Here is a 16,399-nt window from a genome sequence, read left to right as displayed (position 1 = left end):
ACTTTGGTGAGGTTCTCCAACCAAAGGGATGTTTACTCTCAAGAAATCCTACTCTCTTATAGTTGGTCATCAATACATCCACTAGGATCCCATTTGGAAGAAAATCTACATGAATGGTGTTTTCCCATGGTCCTCAATTCCTTTGGCTAGTTGGATGACGTAAGATCCTCACATGGGATCAAATCAGGAAAAATGGATTTTAGGGCCCCTGACTTTGTACTTTATGTTGGAATTATGAATATTCTATGGAGCATATATTGAATGTATGTCCTTCCATTGAACATATTTGGATGCATAGTTGACTGCCTTTTGGATCCTTGTACTGTAACTTCAACAATTTTTTATACTTGTACTCCCTTATAGATCCAGCCTATTCAATAGTCCAGTTCAAAATAGAGAGTGGATTATTTCCCGTAGTTTTGTCATGTCAATGCTTTGGAAAGAAAGGAAAAACCAAATATTTAAGCAAAAGAAAGAAAGGACAAAGTCATGGTCTACATCAAAGTGCAACATGGGGGTTACATTACTCCTACTCAAACTCACAATGAAATGCTGAGGTGCCAAGTGTATTACCATGAAAGTCTACAGCTCCCTTACTTTCAGTGTCTGTGAAAATAAGATTAGTTTAATGAACTGTATTTCTGTGACCTCAAAAGTGTTTTCAGGATTTAAATTATCAGCAAGGAAAGCGTGATCTTCACCATAATTTTCATATGGTTGATTTTCTTCCCCTACCTTTGCATGTTGTATATGTACTTGTATGTTTCTTTGGTAGAGATTTCTCCTCCATGAGAAAGACCGCCCCAAGAATGCCTATCTGCCCTCTTAGACAGAGCAATATCTGCGTGATAGAGATGAGATCTGTAATTTTCCCATTTGACATTGAGCTCCATCAGAAGAGCCAAATTTTCAGCATGTGGTCAACTGGAAGAGGAGGAAATGACAGATTGTTGGCAGCCAATATCAGCAAGAGTGAACAGCTCATGCCTGTGTAGAAACTGGATGATTGGGCAAGGAAGAATGTGACTCCCAGCCAATCCAATGATTACTAAAATGGCTTACAACTTCCTGTAGGATGTCTTTCTGAGTAGTTAGTATTATATTGTCCATATTTCTAATATACCAGATTGTGTCAGAATTTTTTCTTTTGGAAGCTATCTTATGAAAGTACTTAGTATTATTATCTCCCCTAGAAACCCGCGTCATTTTTATTTTTTGTCTCCATTCCTCTGCCTGATAATTTAGAGAGCTCCAATATTGTATTTTTGCTTTGTTCAGATAGGAAATTAGGACTTGTAGGGTCCATCAATTCTGAAATCTCTTTATCTATAATAGAAAACTCCCGAGAGAGTGTCTTCTTGCACTTGATGATGCATGTCTTAACCTTTGACTTTAGCCTGTGCAGTTTTTGAGTGACCTGATACATCATTTTATTTTTCATTATCCCTAAAGGCTTCATCCAAGATATCTTAATCAGGTCCACTAAATATTTATCTTGTAGCCATACTTGATTGAACTTGAATGGCAATTCCTTGGCTTCTTGTTCACCATTCCATTCCAAAAAGATTGCATTATGATCAGAAACTAAAATTCCTTGGGGCAGAAGCAGATGCAACTCAGTTGCTTGAAAGCACAAGTGGATGTAGAAGGATCGAGTTTTGTACATATCCTATGGGGAATGAGCCTGCCAAATCAAACAAGAATCTAAGAGAAACGGTTCAGGAGGATGATGAAGTAAGAGATGGTGAAGGGGGTTTGGGATGAGAAACAATGCAACTTGAAGATGAAGAACAAGCTCCAATGGAATGGGCGAGGACAGACTTAGCTGGTGAAAATCAAGGGGAAACATTAAACACCAGGACTGGTGCTGAACCAAAAAGATTACCTGATACATATAACAGTGGCCAGCATTTGGTGAGAACATCCCATCCTATTGGAAACTTGTTAAATGGGGAGAGGCAGAGTCAATCTCCTGTCAGTCAGCAGCATAGAGATGAGATAGATGCTAGAAACAAGGGAGATAAGCATTCGATAGCAACAATTGATCTATTAGCATCAGAGGTTGCTGGTAGTTGGGCAGTCAGTACAGTTGGTTCAGTTCATGGCGACAATGAATCTCTTCGGAGTGATGACAGACAGCCAGGGACAGGAAGGATCAGTGATGAAGGAATTAATCAAGATTTTGATGCTAGTAAGATTGCAGCAGCAGGTGAGAATATTAGGTCCAGGCAAGATCTACTATTAAGTAGCTTGAAGTGTCAACACACAGTGCCTGAAGATGCAGTGGCAGGAAGTCAAAATTCTCCACCTCCCAAGTTAGCTTCTTGGCAAAGCTATGAGCACCAAGCTTTGAATGAGATGCTTGATAATGTTGCCCCTGATTTTAGGCAGCTTCATGGACTTAGAAGAAATAACGATAATGCCCCTGACACTGAAGAAGATATTGAAGGGGAAGAAGATGATAAAAATCATGATGATGATGACACTGAGGAGGGTTCAGAAGAACCAGAATCTGAATAGGAAACTGTCTTTCTATTAACTCTGGATGTGTCTGAACACATGCCAAATGATTCTCCTGTCATGGCAGTGCAATTGTTCTTTGGTAAGCCATGCCATTACTTGGTGTTTTTATGACTTCCATACCTAATGGTTTGAAAGTTTGACTACTGTAGTTTGGTTGAAGTAATGATCCATGGATGGTAATGCCCATTAGATGTATAAGCGTGCTAAGCTTTTGCTTGGAAGGTGCTTAGAAATCTTTTGGCTTTCTGAACATTGCGATCTCTTGTATGACTGTAGATGAGTTCCTATTTATTGACTGTTATTCTACATAAGCAGAGTACACTTTGGCACTTTGGTGCATAAGCACCTTGACTCTGCCTCTGTAATATTAATTATAAAATTCTAGCAGACAAGATCTGTGAGGAGGTGCTCCAAATTTCTAGGAAAACATCATATATTTATGATGATATACCATTGCTTAGTAAATTGATGCAAACAAATAACAGTTTTTTTTTTTTTTTTTTTTGTTCTGGCAAACGAATATATGCATTTACTGGGAACCAATTACAACTAACAACCAAAGATACTACTTGAATCTGAAATCTTCCACCTTTGCTTGCTAAGCAACTATTTATCTGTTGATATTTCTTCATCCTTTTTCATTCTCACTCATCTTGTTCTTCATTTCTGTGCATGATCCTTCTTTCCTGCTCACTTTTTCATCTTAATTGCTCCATCTTAGTCATATTAAGCTTCTCTTCTCATTATTCGCCAAGTTTCCCCGTCCATATGGCCTCTCTTGGGAATCTATTTCTTGACTATTAATTCCTAGAGTCGACATACTGTTATCCTTTCTACTACTATTGTTTATAGGAACTTATTCTAGCGTAGGCACCTACACTTCATTTGGCAGCTCCCAAGGGGCATGTTCTTTCTTGGGAAAAATATGATTCTGATTTATGCCTATAGCCTTACCATACATTTTGATGTCATCCCAACCAAGTCTACGTAGGAATTTCGCTATTAGATGTATGGTATTATGGCATCCCAAACATCTAAAAGGGATTCCCCAGTAATCCACTCGTTTTATGATAGATTGTGTACTCTAATAGATATCAAGGGTAGCCGAGAGACCTTTTATGGAATCTGGTTCAATGAAAAACCATGCTACTCATTTTTCTAGAAGGCCAACACTCCCTTCATCGACATAATAGAATTTTCCTATCTTGTTGGCAATTTCCATGATTTCCTTCTTGGTCCATAGTTCCAAAGGAAGGCTAGGGAGTTTAACCCATATGTATTTTCGTTGGGGATCTTCTTTAATAGGATTAAATCCGATTGTCTAATTCTACAAGCATAAAAATCCCCTACCTTTCACACATGAGATTGAGCCAATCCTATCTGCATCTTCCACTGTCATGAAGTGGAATCCAAACCAACTATTGAGGAGCATGCTTACCTTCGGTCTATTTCCAACAATACAGAACCAACATTTCTGCACCCATTCTTTCATTTGTCCACTAGACATCCTAATGTGTTCCCAGTGGCCCACCAATACCTTATGCTTCATCTTTACCACATTATCCCAATATATATCAATACCCATAATGAGTTTTTGAATCTGTTCCTGGTTCTTGATCGATTTCTTTTACGTTTGTCTATTTTTTTTTTGGATCGGGTTCCATTTGAAGATTCCTTTCCAAGATATGTATTTGAGTCCTCATGTTGGGATGTTTTCAACAGGCCAATGGATGTGGGAACTTGATTTGGTCTTCCTAGTCTCTCTACAAATTCATTTTCTATGACTATCGATACTTCTATAATTTTCCTGTCGTCATAAATCTATTCCATAGAAAAAGATTGACCAACCATGTCAATATTGACTATTAGAACTGCATTACTTTTTAAAGCCAACGTACTGGTCAGCACAATGCTACTACATATGGGTGAAAATAAAATCCAAATAAAATGTGAAAGTGTGACCGATTTTATTTGTACTATAGAACAAAGGCTAGTGGGTTAATCTCCTAAAAAAAGGTGTTAACATAGTCTGTCGAAAGGTACATTTTGCATCAGGATAACCCCTAGATTGCTATCTTTTTATGAGGAAGCAAAAACATGGAAAATGTTTGGTTAGGTAGGAATACAACTTGTCAATTTGGTCTAGCTTGAGTGATTAAAAGAGAAGGTTGTTAGGCTCTCCACCGTTTCATGGATTGATATAGTGATGAGACAAAAGAAGCTCTCTCTTGAGACCTGACTAGGTGATTCATAACAGTTGTGGTGTTGGTGCCTTAACTTATCTAGAAAATGCCAAAACTCTATTGATGCACAAAATTTATTACTGAATCTACCTCAGAGTATGCCATAGTCACTGAATATGACATGCATGGTTTTACCAAGGAGGCCCTAAACTTTTGAACAATGAAACTTTACATCGGTATCTTGGCAATAGCTGCATTGGTCTTATTAGCATTACACCACTTTTAATATGGGTCTTCACAACAGAGAATCACCATTACACTTTGTTGATTTGTGTTAAAAGGAAAAATAACACGCAATAGATTTCTTTTGGCATGCAATGTTGTTGTTGGTAGTTTTCTTGTATTTGTGCCACACGTAAAGCTAACATGCGTTAAATTTCTTTCACCTTGCAATATTTTTATTGGAAGCGTGCTTGTGTTTGGGCTAGAAACTATGCTAGATTTCTTTTTCTTTGCAATATTGTTGTTGTCAATTTGGTTGTTTATGATAAAAGGAAATCTAGCAAGTGTTAGATTTCCTTCACCTTGGCAATGTTATTGGAAATGTTGTGCTTGTGTTTGGGCTAGAAGTTATGCTAGATTTCGTTTGCTATGCAATATTGTTGTTTTCAATTTGGTTGTTTATTATAGAAGGAAATCTAACACGTGTTAGATTTCCTTCACCTTGGTAACGTGCTTTTGTTTGTGTTAGAAGGAAATATAACATGCACTAGATTTCTTCTGGCATGAAATGTTGTTTTTGGTAGTATGCTTGTATTTATGCTACATGTAAAGTTAGCATGCGTTAAATTTATTTTACCTTGCGACGTTGTTATTGGAAATGTGATTGTGTTTTTTATAGAAGTTGTTGGATTTGGTTTCCCCTACAATATTATTGTTGGCAATGTGCTTTTGTTTGTGCTAGAAGTAAATCAAGCGTATGCTAGATATCTTTCACATTGCAATGTTGTTTTTGGCAATGTGATTGTGTTTCTGCTAGAATAAACTTTAGAATGTGTAAGATTTCTTTTACTTTGAAATGTTTTTGTGAGTAATATGCTTCTATTTACGTTAGAAGGAAATTTAGCATGTGGTGGATTTCCTTCGCCTTGCAGTATTCTTATTGACAATGTGCTTGTTTGTCCTAGAAGGAAATCTAGCACGTGCTAGATTTATTTGACCATGTAATGTTGCTTCTAGCAATATGCTTATGTTTGTAGTAGAAGGAATGATATTGATTGTTAGCTTTCATTTGAGGAAACAATGTTTCATTACATACAATATTACTACCATGCTATTTTAATTTTTGCGTCTATATTACTTTTTCGTAAGTTGTGTGTTTTTATGAAAATATAAAGTCACACTTTACACGGTTCAACCTTTTAATTACAAGTTACGTTTTAATTGTTGTTACAGAATTCATACAAGCTACAATGGAAAATATAATTTTGGCAAAAGGGGACTATGTTGATCTCCTTATTAATGATCAAGACATTGGGCTAGGAAGGGTCGAATCTGCAGAGTCTGGAACTTATTATGTTGGAGAAAGGGTTAACGCTGGTTGTGTTACAATTTTGATAATTGATGTAACTCAACCACATTTGATTGATGAGGATGTTAATGAAGGGGACATACATCCATGGAAGATCATGGATTTGAGACACAACATAGGTAAATCAAAATATTGAAGCATGTGTTATATATTATTGATAGCATAATAAATGTTTTTTTTGAGTAAATACTAACCTTATTTACATTTGTTTATAGGTGCAAATGTTTCTTCCACATTTTCTATTGGAGCCAAGGTAGATCTTCTGCAACATGGAGTGAAGGTGGGCGAGGGCTCCATATTCAATACAGAGCTTGGGCATAAAGTGCATGGAAAGATGGTAAAGAAAGGATGCATAGTGGTTAAAATCGAGAAGGTGTTAAAACATAATGCTCCTCTACCACATCCAACAGGGTTTGAGCATACACTTGGGGGTGCATTAGAATCTTATGAAATTTGGCCAGAATCAGATTTGGAGCCTCACTGTCATGATCATGCCACAAATATTCCCCAAGATAGGGTTAGCTTCATATGTACAAAGGTTTCTCTTACACATGAATGCATGGGAACAAGCATGTGCATTGCCAAAGAAATGCTAGTTAATGTCCGCGAGGATGACATTGTTGAGGGTGAAACACTAGGTGAAATGGATTTTGGTGTTTTTCTAGAAGAGATAGATGGAACTTGTGAGATATGCAGAATTGGGGATAACTCTATACATTGTTTGGTTAGATGGCCAATAAATAAGTTGGTGGACAACAAAGGTGTGATATTAAGGGTTAAGGAAAAGTTCAAGGAGCCACCCAAGGAAATGGTGATATGGGATGTTATAGAGGACACAAATCCCTTAAACAATTGGGATGGGTACTTTTGTAATGTAAAAGATAGAAACTCAATTCATATGCATGTAACAAGGCCATATAAAAGGATTAAATGAGTTATGGCTACAAAAAAAATTTCAAAATGTCAAACAAAAATAGATGAAGAGAAAGAAATTCGAGTTTTGGCAGCAGATGTATGTTGTAGAAAAAATTGTCTTCAACATGTTGATAGGAAGGCCATTGTAGGTGCTAGAATGGATATGAGACAAATAAATAAAAATGGTATTAGAGAATTTGTCTTGAATTCACTCATGTCAAACAGTCATGTCAAAGGGCCATGGCCATGGACATGGCTTACCACCTATTGCTAGAAATGTAAAGGACATGAGATTTAATGGGAATATTATTTGTAAGAAAGCATGGTATAAGATACATAAAATTCCTCAAAGCACATTCTATAACTACCAGTATTATTTCCAACATGGAAAAATCAAAGCTATTCATGGTAACACCAACACATGCAAAGCAGGAGCTCACACAGTGGCAGCCATAGAAATATTGCACAAAATTGTAATGGATAATTCAGATTTTTCACCAAACCAAACACGTCAAGTTGAAGAAGATGGAACATCTGCTCCTTTAAGATTTCTTCCTTCGACTTACACACAAAACTCTTTGTTAAAAGAGATCAATGAGGCTCTTCAAAAGCTCAATTACCCATCAATATCACAGTCAACAATGAGCAATATTTGGCATACTAAGTTTCGAGATGTGGCATTTTCAAAGAACACGAACTTCAGTAAATGCAATGAATGTATTGTGTTGAAAGCACAAATGAAGTCAGCAACTACAAAAGAGTTGGAAGAAAAGGCACGAGGTAGGTTGAAGAAACATAACAAGATTGTTATGTGTGGAAGATATTGCTACTATGCCCATAGAATTATGTCAGAGCGGTTTCCAAAGGAGTATTTGAGCATTATCCATGATAAAATGGACAAAACAAAGACTTCAATCGCTACGTGTCAAATCAAAATCTATTGTAGGAACAAATTTAGGTTTGTCATTGACAGGTATGCTTACACATGGGCATAAGGCAGGAGGTTTTGGTCATTTCTCCTTACCATTTGTCCATATGGGATCACAATTTACTATTACATCTCTTGCAAAGTGCTTAAGGGACCTTGAGGACCCACAAATGGATATGTATGGTGATCTACTTTATGAAAGTGGAATTTCAAGAAACCCACTTACAAATGCATTACTTGACACCTCTATTTACTCAAAATGTCAAGGGTACAAGGATGATTTTATATTTCATGGAAGTTCAAAAAGTCAAAATGTTGATTTTAAACCTCTTCCTCCACATTTGTTGCTACAGTTGGACAATGCAGCAAGTGATAATAAGAATCGCTATCTTTTCATGTTTCTATCACTTTTAACTGCACTTGGTGTCTTCATCACTATTGAGGTTGGGTTTTTGCTTGTGGGGCACACCCATGAAGACATAGATGGAACCTACGGAAGAATGTCTTCCAACCTAAAAAGTAAAGATATTTATTCTTTACCTGAAATGATGGATACATATCGTACAATTGAAGAAAATCGAGTGTTTCCACCTACACTTATTGACAAGGTCTATGACTTCAAAAGTTTCCTTAATGGATACATCAAGGAGGGAAAAAATGCACTAGTTGGACATCTTAATGTCCAATACTTCCAATTTCTTGTACTCAATGATGTTCCAGTACTAAGGTACAAAGAATCAATTAGAGATACTGAGTGGTCAGAACCAGTTGAGTTATGGAATATAGATGATGAAGGCCGACCTATAATTCCCATAGGGAAGCCATCTTTCTTAGCTTCCAAACAGAATGATGTCTATTTAAAAGAACTAAAGGAAGGGATAACATCATACATAAAAATGTGGAAAGACACTATTGGGAATGAGGATTCACCAATTGTTACGGAGGAATGGAAAAATAGAGTAGTGTATTGGGAAAAAGTTCTTGATATATTAGATGGAATCTATAATGATCATAGAATAATAGATGGAAGTGATTCATCTTCTGAGGATTTCTGGCCCAGGACAAGGCACATTGTTGATGTTGATCGTAATGCACTCCAAGTAATGTCAAGTATTATGGATGGAGATTTTGATAATGTGATAGATGAACCAATATATGTTGGACCCAAATGCAACAAGCCAAAACCAACTTTCAATCCGATGATTGATGTTGAGAAAGGAAAGATGTTGCTAGTTAGATCAGGAAATGAGGATGCAGGAGAGATGATTTGGATGTCAAAATCCATATCAAATATCTTTAGGGATAATGAAAGTGAGAATCTTCATGTAAAGGTTGACTGGTGGAAGCCTATGTTAGGGAAATACAATGGAAAATTTTTAGAGCAATATTGGGTACCAAATCCTGATGACACAGAACTTGGCTCTATTCCAATTAATACCATAGTGTGGGCATGGATGCCAAAGAAAAAACATTGCAAGAAGATCAAGATAAATAAATATGGTGTAGAAGCCATTCTTGATCTACTTGAGCGAATATCTTAAGAGTAGGTTTATATGATTCATGAATATAATTTTTTTTGAAGGATCTATTAATATACATTCATACACACTTTTCCATATTTGTTGTATATCAAATATTCTCTTCATATTCTTTTTGGAGGAGTTTTATATTATTTAATATTTCAATGTAATCATGTGTTATACAAATTACATGACAATGCCATAAAATATTTAAGTTTTCAAAGCTTTATTTGACCAACATGAATTCTCACCATATCAAATATGCATAATCAAATTCAATAATGCACTTAAAAACATCTTCTAAACTTGGTCTATTAAAAAAACAATGGAGTACCTAATTAGTATTCTATTTAATATAAACCATTTAAACACTTAATGAATAAATGCTAGACACTAGAAAAAATGTTTGAGGCGAGTTTTCCTTAATTTTCCTTATTATAATTGATATAAATCAAATTCACTATCTTGTTGCACTCTAATTTATAAAAAAAATATTTTGATCATTGAACAACACAACTAGAATTATAAAATATTTCCTCTTATAGATTTTGAAGTGGTGCCAACATTGTACTAGTATAATTAATATGTACTTAACGTAGGAAAAATAGTTAGTGTCAATTTAAAATGGTCAATAGTAGTAAGAAAAACAATATTAGTATATTCTTAAATAACTTTATAGGTAAGTTTTTTTTTGTTGCAAAATCTATTATTCACGAGTCAAATTTAATACATAAATATAAATGTTAATGATAATAGAAATAATGTAAGGAATCTAAGTTTTAGATGAATGTTAATATGTTCTTTTCAATATAATATCCTTAAACACTACAGGAATATAAACTAAACATTTGTAATAAATATCTTAGTCAATTTTCTCTCTTTCTTGTTGTATTTGAAAATAATTAAATTGTACTACTTTGTTACTATTCTAATTCATGATTGATTTTGATCATTATGGTCAATAATAGTAAGAACAACAATATTAGTATATCGTTAAATAACTTCATAGGTAAGTTTTTTTTTTTTTTGCAAAATCTATTATTCAAGAGTCAAATTTAATACATAAATATAAATGTTAATGATAATAGAAATAATGTAACTAATCTAAGTTTTAGATGAATGTTAATATGTTCTTTTCAATATAATATCCTTAAACACTACAAGAATAAAAACTGAACATTTGTAATAAATATCTTAGTCAATTTTCTCTCTTTCTTGTTGTATTTGAAAATAATCAAATTGTACTACTTTGTTACTATTCTAATTTATGATTGATTTTGATAATAAAATGATTGATAACTGAGACGAGAGACTCATTTTACAACCCAATATGGGGGGGGGAATAAAAATTATGTTCTAAATAGAAAAATAAAAGAAATGAATATTTTGTAAAGTATTTAGAAGTATATAAAATGTGTGAATTAGATGTTTAAATTTTATACTTTTTCAAAAAATTTCAGCTAGAGATACAGAGGAACTATTTGAAGATTTATGTTAACTAATTTATGTCCATATCAACTTCATATATATCTATATATAAGAAAAAAAAAAATTGTGGTTAAAATTCTTATTTGGTCATATATATACTCTATTTAGCATTCAAAAATACAGTTTCAACAATGAAAAATAACACATTGTATCTTTCATTCAAAATATTTGCACGTGAAGAAATTTGATCCCTACATCTCCACTTAAAATGGTCTATGATGGTATATATTAGGCACATACTATGATCATTTGTCATTAAATAACTTTATACTTAATATATAGCTTGCATATTAATCTATTATTAATTAAGTAAGCCTCAAGTTTTAAACATAGAAGTACAAATAATAAATAAAAATAAATTGTGCTACTAGCATTCAACATTTAATTTGATCTTAAAAATTTTTCTCCTCAACTCTAAAATGGTGCAAACTTTCTACAATAGTATGTAATGTTGAGGTGATAATGATGATTATCATCCACTAAGACCAAATATGGTATTTAAGAAGGTAAAAAGATATTACTAAATGTTATTTCGAATTTTATTGTTATGCTAAAAATACATTAAAAGGATTGTTTCACGATCATCATAATTTTGTTTAGTTAAACAATTTCGAAGGTTGGTAGCGTCACAAATATTTTGAAATTTAATTCCAATATGAGTATAAACTGGATGATCTATGACAGTTTTTAAATCTTCAACCATATTACTAGTGTTGCAAAGGTGATAGCCTTTTTATTGTGCTAACACTCTTTTAGTAATAATCATAACTTAACACATACATGATATTTTACTATATATTGGATTATAATTAAATGGGTTAATAATAGCAACATACACATCATTATTTTCATAAAATAACCTTAACAAACTTATCTTTTAACATAAACCATACAAATATTAAAAATAGATAATGTAAAGAATTAACATTAAGATGTGAAAGATTTGCTTTTGCAAGTTTATATAAATTTGTTTTATAAATTTTATCATGATAATTTTTACACAAAAAATGGTGAATATCTACATTAAAATTAGTGAACTAAGTGACTTTCTAATTCCTCATTTCGAAAAAATTTAATCTAGTTAATGTTTTAAATAATAGTATATATTGGACACATTACTAAGATCATTTTTCATTAAAGAACTTTATGATATATATTAATCTATTATTATTTAAGCAAGCCTCAATCTACTATTGACATTCAACATTTAATTTGATCCTAATTTTTTTTTTTCTCCTCAACTCTAAAATAGTGCAAACTTCCTACAATAGTATGTAATTATGATGGTGATAATGATGATTATCATCCACTAAGACCAAATAAGGTATATAAGAAGGTAAAAAGATATTACTAAAAGTTATTTTGAATTTTTTTTTCTCGGTAAAAGACTAAACTATTATATTATGTACAAGAGTCAAAAATACATCATGGTGAAACAAGAGAGAATCAGGCTCTGGGTATGTCACCCGAGAGCAATTGAGGCATCCAAAAAACTAGCCCACGCAGGGGCGCCAGACACAAAAGCCAGACTTCCATAAGAGCACGCCCATGCAGGGGCACCAACTATTACATCCCACGCAGGGGAGACTGACCTTACCCAAATCCTTAACACAAAATTCAGGAACAGGGACATTCAACCAGGGCACGAAAGAGACCAGAAGCATGGTTACTATAATTGAGTCAAAAAACAAACAGGAGAAGACACCGGTCTAAGACCAAACAAAAAACCATAGGAACCTTGTGCGTGGGCGTCATCAATCGTCCATTTGCACTTCAATCGTCCATAGGCTTCTCTTTCAGCAGTAGTGGGAAAGGTGTCTTCCTCCTCGCCAGTTCCCGCCCTCTGTTCTTGCTTGCGTTGCTTTGCGTTTTCCGGATCTGCGGCCGCATCTTTAACCTCCTGCTCCTTATCAGCTTCAGGGGCCTCTGCTTCATGCTTCTGATTGTCAGTCGTTCTCTGCCCCTGTTCATCCAGGGCGTCCTCATCTTCCCGGGCATTTTCTATGAACAAGACTGAGACATGCGCGCTGATCCGCAGAGTTATTTTGAATTTTATTGTTATGCTCAAAATGCATTAAAAGAAGTGTTTCAAGATCATCGTAATTTTGTTTAGTTAAACAATCAAGAAAGTTGGTAGCGTCACAAATATTTTGAAATTTAATTCTAATATGAGTATAAACTAGATGATCTATGAGAGTTTTTTTAATCTTCAACCATATTACTAGTGTTGCAAAGGTGATAGACTTTTAAATTGTGATAACACTCCTTTAGTAATAATCATAACTTAACGCATACATGATATGTACTATATCAGATTATAATTAAATGGATTAATAATAGTAACATACGCCATTATTTTCATAAAATAACCTTAACAAACTTATCTTTTAATATAAACCATAAAAAAATATTAAAATAGTTAATGTAAGGAATCCAAATTGAGATGTGAAAGATTTGCTTTTGCAAGTTTATATAAATTTGTTTTATAAATTTTATCATGATAATTTTACACAAAAAATGGTGAATATCTACATTAAATTAATGAACTAAGTGACTTTCTAATTCCTCATTTTGAAAAAACTTAATTTAGTTAAAGTTCTAAATAATAGTATATATTGGACATATATAGTAAGCCTCAATCAACTTTTTTATTAACATAAAAATACAAAAAATAAATAAAAATAAATTATGCTACTACTCACACTAAACATTTAATTTGATACTATTTTTTTTTCTCCTCAACTCTAAAATGGTGCAAACTTCCTACAATAGTATGTAATTGTGATGGTGATAATGATGATTATCATCCAATAAGACCAAAAATGGGTAAAAAGATATTACTAAAAGTTATTTCGAATTTTATTGTTACTATGCTCAAAAAGTATTAAAAGAAGTGTTTCAAGACCATCATAATTTTGTTTAGTTAAACAATCAAAAAGGTTGGCAGCGTCACAAATATTTTGAAATTTAATTCCAATATGAGTATAAATTGGATGATTTATGAGAGTTTTTTAATCTTCAACCATATTATTAGTGTTGCAAAGGCGATAGACTTCTAAATTGTGCCAACACTTTCTCAGTAATAATTGTAGCTTAACACATACATGAGATTTACTATATTCGATTATAATTAAATGGGTTAATTATAGTAAAATACACATCATTATTTTCATAAAATAACCTTAAAAAACTTATCTTTTAATATAAACCATAAAAACTATTAAAATAGATAATGTAAGTTATCTAAGATTAAGATGTGAAAGATTTGCTTTAGCAAGTTTATATAAATTTTTTTATAAAACTTATCATGATAATTTTTACACAAAAAATGGTGAATATCTACATTAAAATTAGTGAACTAAGTGACTTTCTAATTCCTCATTTTGAAAAAACTTAATCTACTTAAACTTCTAAATTCTAGATCCATTAAAAACTTCCAAATTTAATGAAATATGTGTTCTATAGACGAGGCGAAGTGAAGTTTCCTTGCAAATTGTTGAGGTTGATATGAGGCTATCGTGGGTTTATATAAGGCTAAATGAGTAATAAATATATTAATTTTAAAATCATTTACTTATTAAAAAAAATATATTTTATATACAAGTCGGTTATATAAGCAATTGCATTACTTATTTTAATAAGATTTCCCAAAATACTTTGAAAAATAGAATATATGAATTTAAAATGAGTTTCAAAATTTTAATAATATTAATTTTCATAATTAATTAAATTATTTTTATTATATGAATTTTATTAAAAATAATAATAATAATGTTTAGGAAAAGCATCTTAAAATTAGTTAATGTTTTAGTTGTAGTGTCAACCAGCAATGTAAGTGACTTGTTTTAATATTTGCAAATCACAAATTTCTATGCTTTTCATTTACCATGTAAAACGCTGTAATTTACTTTTTATTTAAAAAAATAAAGTGTGTTGCCAATAATCTATTGAGTTTTAAGTATGAACGCGTTCTAGACTTAATATATTGATATGAATGGTTTGGTTTTGGTTTTGTTCTTTTAATATCAAATGTGCTGGTACGGGATGGTCATCGTGGTTATTGCCTTGGTCACTAGTGAGCTTTATATATGCTTGACTATCTATAGAGGTTTCTTCCTTTTAATAATCCTATCAACCTCTCTTTGTACCTTTTGAGACAATTGCTAGTTTATAATATGAATGACAAAAACTTAATCTAACTTTAAAGTAGTTGTTTTTTAATTAAATTATTAAAAAAATATTATAAAAAATGTTTCATATTAATATTATATGATTTATAGTTTTTTGAATATGTGGTATTAGTAAATTACGATATTTACTCATAATATTATTGTAAATTAAAGATAAAATAGAGATTAATTTTTATCGTTAAAATTTTTGATAGATGTATATTAATATATGGTTTTTTTTTTAATATTTATCTCATATAATATTTATTTTTTATTATTATTAGTAATAATTTAATTAAAGTTATAATTTAATTGTTTTGAATGAATTTTTTAATATTAACAACATGGCACATATTATGAAATAAACATTATTTTTTGAGATGTTTTTTAAAATTGGAATGATTTAGAGAAGATTGGCATGGATCCTCCTCAAGGATGACACGCATAAATTGAGAAATGGTCAAATTTTATAACCCTCAAAGATAGTTCACTTGATTGAGTTCCTCTTGCTAAATACTTTACCTATTAGGGTCAAATCTCACCCCTGAGATTAAATCCAATCCCTTTGATCTACTTAAACTCCCTTAAAATTGATCTACTAAATTTTCATAACCACTTAATATCAATAAACCACAATTTTTATTTTATGAAATAAATCTTTTGATATTTATAAACATTTACCCACTCATTTAATTGCACTTCATTCTTTCGTCAACAAAGTCAGTGAACTATTCTTTTTTGTAATAAACACGAATACAATAAACATTTACCAACTTGTTTAATTACACATCATTATTTTGTCAACGGTCTAAAGAAGTGGCCCAATTCTACCCAAATGCCCTGCATCCATGGGCTTGGTAGCAATGTGGTAGACTATGTTATTTCCGATCTTCCTTTATACAATGAAATAATAAATTTTGACATCTTAAATGACCACGACCCTAACTCTGATCATAGGCCTTTACTTATAACTTTCAATTTTGTCATGCATAGAGATCTCATAGAAAATAATCCTTATAGCCAAAAGAACCTAATATTTGATAGAAATAAAAATGATTTTTTTTAAATGAATTAAAAACTAA

At 32.2% G+C, this 16,399-nt stretch overlaps 1 non-coding gene across 1 annotated transcript; it reads left to right on the top strand.

Moving 5' to 3' along the window:
* The first annotated feature begins 15,684 nt into the window (after positions 1-15,684).
* On the top strand, positions 15,685-15,788 carry LOC149259618 (U6 spliceosomal RNA). Its single transcript, XR_016261267.1, has one exon. It is a non-coding gene; the product is annotated as a U6 spliceosomal RNA (small nuclear RNA).
* Positions 15,789-16,399: the final 611 nt, after the last annotated feature.

This window comes from Pinus tabuliformis, chromosome 6 (assembly GCF_031772625.1).
Source record: "Pinus tabuliformis cultivar Carrire ecotype Pingquan chromosome 6, CPIR1, whole genome shotgun sequence".
Classification (NCBI taxonomy): Eukaryota; Viridiplantae; Streptophyta; class Pinopsida; order Pinales; family Pinaceae; genus Pinus; species Pinus tabuliformis.
This window is presented reverse-complemented; position numbering and strand designations above follow the sequence as displayed.